The 10,284-nt window shown below is 44.0% G+C and overlaps 1 long non-coding RNA gene and 1 pseudogene across 1 annotated transcript; one reads left to right on the forward strand and one right to left on the reverse strand.

Annotated features, from left to right (window-relative positions):
* Positions 1-1,064: 1,064 nt before the first annotated feature.
* On the reverse strand, positions 1,065-4,835 carry LOC119332129 (annotated as a pseudogene).
* A 3,106-nt stretch (positions 4,836-7,941) lies between these two features.
* Positions 7,942-10,083, forward strand: LOC119332081. The gene is made up of 3 exons (XR_005160805.1): positions 7,942-8,082; positions 8,155-8,814; positions 9,551-10,083. It is a non-coding gene; the product is annotated as an uncharacterized LOC119332081 (long non-coding RNA).
* The last annotated feature ends 201 nt before the right edge of the window (positions 10,084-10,284 follow it).

A 10,284-nucleotide genomic window follows, 5' to 3' on the forward strand; every position in this document is an offset into this window, starting at 1 on the left:
ATGCCAATGTGCCCTTTGTGGAGAGCAAAAGAGTGTCACCCGTGCATTTTCCCCTCGTGCCTTTCCTCGTATCGTGTGGCGTGTATTAGAGTAATCTTTGGCCATATTGGGAACCTTGCTTCATTTCAGGATTGGTTTGCCATCCTTCACGTAATGGATGGTGAGCGGCGCCGCAGCCTTTTGGATCTTAGGCGCGTGTACGCACTGTTGGCTTTGGTGGTGGTGTCCCTGTCTTGTACTTCTGGCTTCTGTACGTTAGGCGGGCACAAATGTGCCTTCTGTCTATCTAGCACTAAAATGAGTCTAGATACATCTGTATTTAGACAAATCCAAAACAAATAATTCGGAACGGAGGGAGTAGCTAACTTCTCCTCTTGCTAGTGGTGGACTGTGACACACTGCGATTAATGGGGGCACAGCGCCCACCCTCCTAAGAACTGTTTCTGTTCTTGCATATCTGAACTTCTGAAGCAATGCCAGGGCAGCTTTTCCCCTACCTCTCGCCGAATCATGCTCGACAACTTCAACTAGGGCTGGAGTACCGAGCATCCATTGATGGGGAAGATATTAATGCGGGGAATCCAACAAAATTGCCCTCTCATGCAGGCATCACCCATCTTGGCAGAAGATGTAAGTGCCATTGTGTTTAAAGAACTAAGAACACAGAAAAGATCAGTATGCATCACATACACAAGTATTAACCAAATCAATAGGCTGATGACTACCCGGAAAATGCCAACGGAGGCCGAGCTCCCGGAAGCTCGGTATTTTTGAAAAAATCAAAAGTCATAATTCAAGGTTTCAAATAAATTAAAAAAAAATCCATAGAAACTTATTAGATTTCCGCATGCGCGTGTGGAAAAATCATTTGAAATTTTTGTATTTTGTAGGCTGTACAAAAAAGACAAAATTCCGGCCCCAAAAAAAGCGGCCCATTTTAGAAATACGTTTTTGTCTTTCTTCTGTACGCCACGTGTGAAAGTATATGGTTATGAATCTTTGCACATACGCAATACACATATGTGAGAGTGTATACAAACATTTTCAAAAAAATTCACGCAGTGGAAAAACGTATTTTGAAAACGAGCTCCGTGGAGCTCGGCCTCCAAAAGCCCTCACTCGATGACTACCCCTTAACATAGTGTTTAGCCGTACAGTTAATAGCAGGCTCCATCTAAACTGCAAGGTGCTACTAACATTGTACTTCTGAACCACACATGTTTGCAAGATTGTGTGACCAACACGAAACATTACTTGTACTGATCTTCTAGCAAAAGGGGGCACATGAGCAGGAGCGGCAAATGACTAGCGAACACTACTGTTCAGGAAAAATGTATTAATATCCAAGCACTTCCATCGCAACATCCAGATGAAGCTCATTTCATGAGCGCACGCATAGCCCTGAGAACCATCCTATCGTCTTCATCAAGGTCATCCTCGTAGATGCCATTAAGGTAGCGGGAAGGATCACAGTAGTCATCATAGTCCTCAGAGTCCAGATCATAGTCAAAACCATACCCCATATCATCAGCATCAGTGTCATCTTCACCTTGGGAGTCACTGCGGTAACGTGACCATGTAGGTTCCTGAACCTGAAACTCGTAGCCAGCAGTTTAGTCATGTGGAAGCATCACCGTATTTATCCTGCCACACTTTGCTCGCAGGGTGTCGTCCATGTTGACATTGAAGCAATGACGAATGTCAAGGGACTCCAGGTGCTGGCAGTTGTCCAGGATGGCTGTCAGTCCTTCGTTGGTGAGGTTGTTGCCAAAGAGCTGCAGAGAGCGTAGCTCGCGCATAGTTGCAACCCCCAGGGCTTCATCGTCCTTATTATAGCCACTGGCTTCAAAATCAAAGAATGAATGTTTGCTCTGTCTGAAGCGCTTCAGCTGCGGGCATGCTTTGCCAACAACCCCAAACACACCACCCTCACCCACATTTGAACACAATGAAAGCTCAAGCTCCTCAAGCAAAGGGAACTTCTCTATCGCAACTGTGAAACCTTCGTTAGAAACATCATAGCAAGAAATGAGTCGAAGACTTTTGAGAGATGGTGCCCTGCAAATATAGAATTTGGGTTTCAGTAACCAATAATAGGCCAGGCAAAAGAAGAAGAAAACAGCATTAGGACACAACATAAAACAACCAGAATCCATTATTGTTTCTATAGACTGATGTAGGTAAATCATTGGGGCAGTTTAGACGATGACTGCATAGCATCACCTGTCCAGAATTTAGAGCGGTATTGCGAGATTTCACTTAATAACTATAATTGTTAGATTTGACATGAGAAACATTTCAGGGACGATAACCAGCTGGGCAACCTATAATTGCATGTTGCAACATCATAATACATCCTACAGTCATTGCATATGAGTTCAACTGAAACAATTCAAACTATCTTCAGTAGCATTATTTTGCCTGTTAATGCTCCATAATCCTAGAAAGTTATTTCGCATGGTGTTTGTTCGAAACGAGAACAACGGCACACTCATCTATGTCTTGGGTAACTAATATGTCAGGGACTTGGCTGCTGACTGACAAGTTTTTGTTGGGAAAGCACGGTCCATTCTTTCTGGACGAAGGGTGGCAGAAAAAGGAATATATTCATGTGCATATTTGCAAGGCGCAGCTTATTACTACTTACAGATAAGTACGATCATCAATCACCCAAGCATGTGCCTAAATCATGGTTCAAGGGAAATTAAGGAGAGTAAGACCTTAGGCAATATGAAGGACATCCAGTGACTTAATATATTCAGTGACATACCCATGAGTTCACAACCGACTATTCGCTAAGTGACATTCCATAATAGAATCGCATGGAAGTTCTTAGTGCTCCATAGTTGCCATTAGCTACCATATTTTCCCTTGTCAGTAAAGAATGACAAATTGTAAACAGTTGCAGACAAAAGAACAGAACAAATTAACCAATGTAATAGCTGCAATAATCACCCTTATGCTTTTTGTTTGTATCAGTAGGTTAGATGAAATTCTTAAATTAGGAGGAATCACCACTCATCCAAAAATTTGTACAAGTCACAACAAATGTACAGTACAATTAAATGATAAGATGCCAAGGCATCAAATCAGAACTATAATTATGCACCATTTTTAGGAGGATCCGATGAGAGCGTCCTGTGTGTGTGCACCTGTATGTTCACCATGTAAATACTAATGAAGTTACCCTTACTCAGATGTGCTACAAATAAGGCCTTCTTTGGTTCATAGGATAAAAATATCATAGGAATAGGAAAAACGGGAAAGAGATATCATTTGATGCGCAGGATAGAAATTTTTCCATTGAGTCAAGGCTAATATTTTTTCCTTTGAAATATGAAGGTCTGGTTCCTACCCTACATACAAATAGGATCCATTCCTACAAACTAAAGGTCTCCAAACAAACTTTTTCCTACAAAATTCCTATCCTTTAATACAACAACAACAACAAAGCCTTTAGTCCCAAACAAGTTGGAGTAGGCTAGAGGTGAAACCCATAAGATCTCGCAACTAACTCATGGCTCTGGCACATGGATAGCAAGCTTCCACGCACCCCTCTCCATAGCTAGCTCTTTGGTGATACTCCAATCCTTCAGGTCTCTCTTAACGGACTCCTCCCATGTCAAATTCGGTCTACCCCGCCCTCTCTTGACATTCTCCGCACGCTTTAGCCGTCCACTATGCACCGGAGCTTCTGGAGGCCTGCGCTGAATATGCCCAAACCATCTCAGACGATGTTGGACAAGCTTCTCTTCAATTGGTGCTACCCCAACTCTATCTCGTATATCATCATTCCGGACTCGATCCTTCCTCGTGTGGCCACACATCCATCTCAACATACGCATCTCCGCCACACCTAACTGTTGAACATGTCGCCTTTTAGTCGGCCAACACTCAGCGCCATACAACATTGCGGGTCGAACCGCCGTCCTGTAGAACTTGCCTTTTAGCTTTTGTGGCACTCTCTTGTCACAGAGAATGCCAGAAGCTTGGCGCCACTTCATCCATCCGGCTTTGATTCGATGGTTCACATCTTCATCAATACCCCCATCCTCCTGCAGCATTGACCCCAAATACCGAAAGGTGTCCTTCTGAGGTACCACCTGGCCATCAAGGCTAACCTCCTCCTCACACCTAGTAGTACTGAAACCGCACATCATGTACTCGGTTTTAGTTCTACTAAGCCTAAACCCTTTCGATTCCTATCCTTTAATATTCTTCCAAAATTCCTGTAAACCTGGAGGTCTAAGACTATGTTGTTTGCTAGTACTTTATACAGCCCTATCCCAGAAACAAAATTTAGAAGCACCAATTTTGAATTTCTACGAAATTGTTACGCGGGCACCAAAGGGAACACAAAATTCAGCACATGTAAACGAGAAGTAAACCTAAAATTGAGGATCGTGGGGGATCGAAATCTCACTGGTCGCCGAGGTAGAGGAGGAAGTCGTCGTCGCCGGCGTACTCGCCCCAGAAGGCCTCGCACTGCCCCTTGCTGCGGCGGACGGCGGCCTGCGCCATCCCGTGGAGGTTGAGCTGGTAGAAGAGATCGGCGTGGAAGCGCATGTCGATGCGACGCCACAGCTCGGGTTCGTCGCGCGCGGCGCGGCGCCAGGAGCGGCACACCTGGCCGGCCCCCATCAGGATCTCGATGTGGTCGAGCTTGTGGAGAATGGTCGAGATGGCGACCAACGGCAGCTCTGCCCAGGTCCTTGTCGAATTGCGGTGTCGGCGGCGGGTGCCTCGACGGCCGCGGCGGCGGCGACCAGAGGACGAGGGCATCGCGCGGCGGGGCTGGAAGGGTTAGGGTTTGGGGAAGAAGGCGCGGGAATGGAGGGTTTTCCGACTTTCGTTCTTTCTAAATGGCTAAGCCATGCGTCGCCCACGGAGATTAGGCACCGAATTAAATCTTTAGATGCAAATGTTTTTCTTAGATTAGATCATGTCAACACTTTTTTCCTCCAAATTAAGGGGTGTACCCACATTTTTACTGATAAAAGGAAACCGAAAAAACAGTACTCCTATATCCATGACCCAAATCTCATGGCACCCTACCACGACATTCGGGCAAAATCCTAAAAATAAAGTCATCCCATAAGGCTCTTTTTGAAACAGACAAATTAATCATCACACCGAACAATGAGCAACAATATAAAAAAATAACAAAGAAAACAAAAAAAATGACACTAGGATAAAAATGACCAAATTACTCTTTTCCGTCATTGATGCCCATCCTCTTCTTTTGTCAAAGAAATCATTATCATACCAATTAGGAGTGCTGCCATGGCACGAAGTGTTTGTTGCCCTTCGATTATCTGCAGTCCAGCCCATTAAAAGAGCCAATAAAAGACTTGAAAAAACAACACACTAGGATCATGGGAGTATACATAATGAAAACTAGTAGAATTTCTAGATTTCCATAAAGTCCGGATTACTGTCTCAAATCCAAAATAACTAATTGTCTATGATTCTTGGGGAAACTGCAATCCAACCACTAAAATCTTCAATCTTGCAGGGATACTGTTAATTTCAATAAATCTCTTAACCACACCCCATATAAAATTTGCTACTGCACAGTTACACAAGGCTGCATTTTCGAAATCACGCGTCACACAAAAACTGCATTTAAATATGTGTGATCATAAAAACTGCATTTTCTATCTTTACCTTTTCGGTTTCTCTTATCAAGATTGTCTTAAGTCAGTACGCCATTTTTGAAGACAAATCACACGAAAGCTTTCACCTTCAAAGGAATTTTTGCATACTTTCGGGTCTAAATCCGACAGATCCCTTGGTAGAGTATCCTAGTTAGGCCATTGGGATGTATGGTAACATGAGACAAGGTTTTATCCCAGGTTTGAGCTCTCATAGTGGAGATAATATACTATTCATGCTCATGTATATTGTGATTGTGGGTGTACAAAGTGCAGGTGAATACGAAGGGATTGTAATGCGTCTATCGATGAGCCCGATCCCCGGCTTATATAGCATGCCGGGGATCTTAGGGTTACAAATCCTAGTTGGCTACCTCGGTGAAGATAGGGTCTTTCACGGCTCCGGTATCTTTGGCTTGGCCAAGTTTTTAGGAGTCTTCGTATAATGCGTCATGGCCGCCTAACATGGCCGAGAACGGAACTGATCTAGGGGTCCTTAGCCTGGCGCGCCATGTTGGGAATTGATGAGGTGTGACTTGTGAGGCCCCTGGGGCGGGACACCATCGGTAGCCCTTGAACTGGTCTTCAGGCTTGGCTGCACCTCGACATCTCCGGGCTGCACATCGCCTTCGGTCACCGGGCTTGAAAGAGGTTCAACAAAGCTTTCCCAATAGTGCTTTCATGTAACCGGCCTCCAGCCGCCAGGCTTCCTTAGTGTGATGTAAAACTACCTCGGCCATGATTTTGTCGGAGGAGATAGCCGACCTACACCAAAAAAATGCTTCCTGCACAACCAGCTGCCCACGAGTCAAACTCCCACATTGCTTCATCAAAAGTCACCCCGTCCGGTCCTTTTAGACTAGAATGGTCTCCAATCGTCCCATTGGACTGCATGACAGTCTTGACATGATAGATAACAGCGCGGACGTGAGATAACGTCCTACTCAGGACACACCCCATCAGTAATGGGTGTGCGCCTAGATCCCCACACAACGGCGACACCCTCGATCCCCACATGTGATTAATGTCGTTGTGGGGGATGTGATGGGATTTGATACCACCCACGAAGAGAACTGATGGTTCGATATCTTGTCACTTTAAAAGAGGGTTTTGATGTGGTTTTAGAAAGGTCTACAACAATTATTGTGTCTTTCTAACATTAATCCTTAGAGAAAGAAAAAAATGGTTTTTGTAGCGATCCGACCTCAGATGGTCAATCTCTGTGCATAAGTGTCATCTCTGAATCGGTAATGCTGACACACACAGTACTCGAGGATTTATAACAGAGTTCAATCACACACTTATTACATCGAATGTCTCAAAAGAGAGCTTATTACAATAATATGGCTTAAGTCCATCTAAATAAGATAACATCGGAAGCTTCGAAGGGAAATGAGTCCATCAACTCCAACGGCATAGCTGAATGCACGACAACGACCTAGCGCACCTTACTCTTCGTCTGAAAACGTTGCAACATAATACGTTGTAGCCTATGTAGTTCGACATATGAAATATGCTGGCAGAATAACACTATAGAGCAAGGGCATGAAACAACTATAACTATATGCATACATGGCTAGTGGAGACTCTATGGTTATTTTTGCAGAAAGCTTAGTTTTTCCCTACAACAAAGGAATATGTTTTATTTAACTACAAATTTTGTTGAAAACATCGAGAATGATAACCCCATCTCAATCCTAATTAATAATCAATAATCCAACAAGTTAATTAAGTAAAGTGATGAGATCAACATAATAATTCAAGCACCAGATACTCAAGATGTCCATAACCGCGGACACGGCTAACCATGATTAGTTTGTACACTCTGCAGAGATTTGCGCACTTTTCCCCACAAGACTCGATCTCCTCCATTGGATTTTCGCACTATATGATGTTTGAGAAACGGATGACCGAGACACAGTCTTTCAAAAGCATTACAAAACAGTAAAATGGAACTACTCACGCCCTTCCACAGCGATTTGACGCCCTCGGCCATCAAATCAGTCTAATAGACGCTCCAGATATGGCGTTCTTTCCGTCGCTCGTGCCTGCATGTTTTTCCTTGGATCACCCGGCGCTGCCCACTTGGCACACCGTAAACGGGTTGCTGCTCCGCTGGCCGACCTAGGCTTTATGTGCTTAATTGGGCTGACAGGTCGGGAGAAATAGATTAGGCCCAGGAAAATGGTGGTAAACAACAGGCCCGTCAACTGCCGACCTAGGAGGCATCATCTCAAAATTTCTCCACCACACTGGGTGCGTTCTCCCCGAGGCGGCGGCGCGCGGCGTGAGATCATTCCCCTCTTACGGCCAGTCCCCTTCCCCTCTCCCCTCCGCGAGCGATCGAAACCTAATGGCGCTCTTTCACTAGCGGTGGCAGTGGACATCGCCCAATTACTGGTGGCTCCTCTCTCCCCCTTCCATGCAGGTACGTAATTGCCACCGTCCGCTCTCCACTCTCGGGGCTACTCGTGTGTTTGATTGTAAGACTCGATGGCAGGTTACGCAGGCCCGAGAACAATGACGCCGTCTGGTGGTGGTTTCATTGAGATGGAGACATGGAGTCTACAAACAAAATCGATATCGGTGATTGATTCATGCTGTTTTGGTTTTGTTCTCATTGTGGTTGCAGCATCTCTCAACCACACCGTGTATATCTAGAGGGGCGCTTCACCAAGGACGACGACCGGCGTCAAGATATTCATCACTCGCCTTACGCCGTTATCTTGCATCACTCCACTTATGTACGCACCGACGGGGCCATCTCACTACCAGATTCCCCATCGACCTGAGTACTGGATCTGGGCTTGCCTCTCCCATGGACATGATTCCCCAGGGAAAGAGGTGATTCACGCATGTCCCCATTCTCCAACACAACAACACCATCTTCCTGGTTGTGTCCGGAACAATTGTATTTCCATTCTTGCAATGGAAGGGGTACGCCAGGTTCAAAAACAAAAACACAACAACACCAACACTGTAGTCTTGATCTCCCCCCGGCCCGCCCCAAGTATGTGATGATTGGTTGACGCTGCGATGGACTTCTGTGCTTCTTGGATTGTCCCAAGCTAACGGATGAACACTCTGCAATTCGTTCTTGCCTGTGGCCCTGTGCCTGGAGGACTTCCCTTCAGAATTTCAGATTATGCACTTGAACAAGGTATTTTAACTTCAGACCACTCCTTTTCAACCTCAAATTTGTGAATTTTTTTCTTATATACTTATATTTCGTTGTTATTTAGAATGCATGTTGTTGCCAGAAACAACTTTCGCCTCTTGGTTCCTGCTCGTGTGTTGTGTGCAGTGCCAGCTGATGGCCGGTGTTGTCTGCTACACATGTCTAAATTCAATTAACTCCGTTTCCTTAGAGAGGTTGCCTAGGAAGAATTCAACTCGAGATTGTTGAGTAGAAAATGGATTCTACTGTGCTTTAAATCACAAACAAACATGACTTCATGTCTATAATTATCAATTCCAATTTATGAAAAAATCACTGATCAATGCTTAACAATTTTTTTATATGGCAATCCTCAAACTCGTCTGCATAGGGTACTTCACTGGTGCAGGGAACGTGGGTAGAAGGAACTTTGCTTGATCCTTTTTTAGCAAGTCATGAACCTTGGTTCAGCTGTAAATCCAAACAACCATTTTCTTCTCCCTGGATTTTGGGCAAATATGCTAGAAGAACCACCAAAGTTACGAGAGCCTCTTAGTTCATCTCACACCTAATCTTGGGAAGGACGACGCTTTTGGTTTTAATTGGTCCATTGAATTGCTTGACATCACATCACAAAAGATGATTATTCCATTTAAGTGTTTTTGTTTCTTTATTTTCTGCATGTAGTTGATATCGATGCATTTGAAGAAAACCACATTCATTGCTAGCTACTATGCAGATTATTTTGATTGCAGCTAAAGCTACATTATTGGGTTCTCTATCCTTGAAGAAGCTTCAGACCTTCCATGAATCATTGAACTACTATGGATACCTCTTCCTTAGCACAGGTAAACTATTATGTATTTATATATACATGCTCAGGTTTCATACAACTATCGTACCGATCAGTAATGCCAAAGGGTGTTATGCCTCATAAAATCCATATAAGGAACACTGCTTGGATAATTTTGAGTATACCCTCTGTTTCTACTTCCTCTCTGAAGATTTATCGTTAGCCTGCTTCTTCCGATGTGCGTGGCTAGCAACACTTTCTTCCAGTAATCTTGAAGCAAAGCACATGGGTTATGTAGAAACCCATTAGTCTACAGATCCTCGTGAAAAGTATTATCCTGCCAAAGGATACATAAATTTTTCTTTGTATAACCAATAAATAGAGCTGCTAAGCTGCTATTATTGGCCCGAAAACAAACAGGATATATTCTTATCCTTATTGTTTGAAACACTATTTGCTACACATCCTTCTGCTTGAGATTTCCAGATAATTTTGATATTAATAGCTGATAAATTCTTCAGATTTTCTAAAATGTTTAGGTTCTTTTGACAAGATGGGCGGGCGCAGCAACGTGCGCATTCATGTTCTAGTTAACTCTTTACGACGGGTAGATCGTATATAATCCCCTACGTCTGCTAGTCTACCACTAAAAGAGGTCACACAACATACTCAACTATGTA

The sequence above is a fragment of the Triticum dicoccoides genome, chromosome 7A (genome assembly GCF_002162155.2).
Source record: "Triticum dicoccoides isolate Atlit2015 ecotype Zavitan chromosome 7A, WEW_v2.0, whole genome shotgun sequence".
Classification (NCBI taxonomy): Eukaryota; Viridiplantae; Streptophyta; class Magnoliopsida; order Poales; family Poaceae; genus Triticum; species Triticum dicoccoides.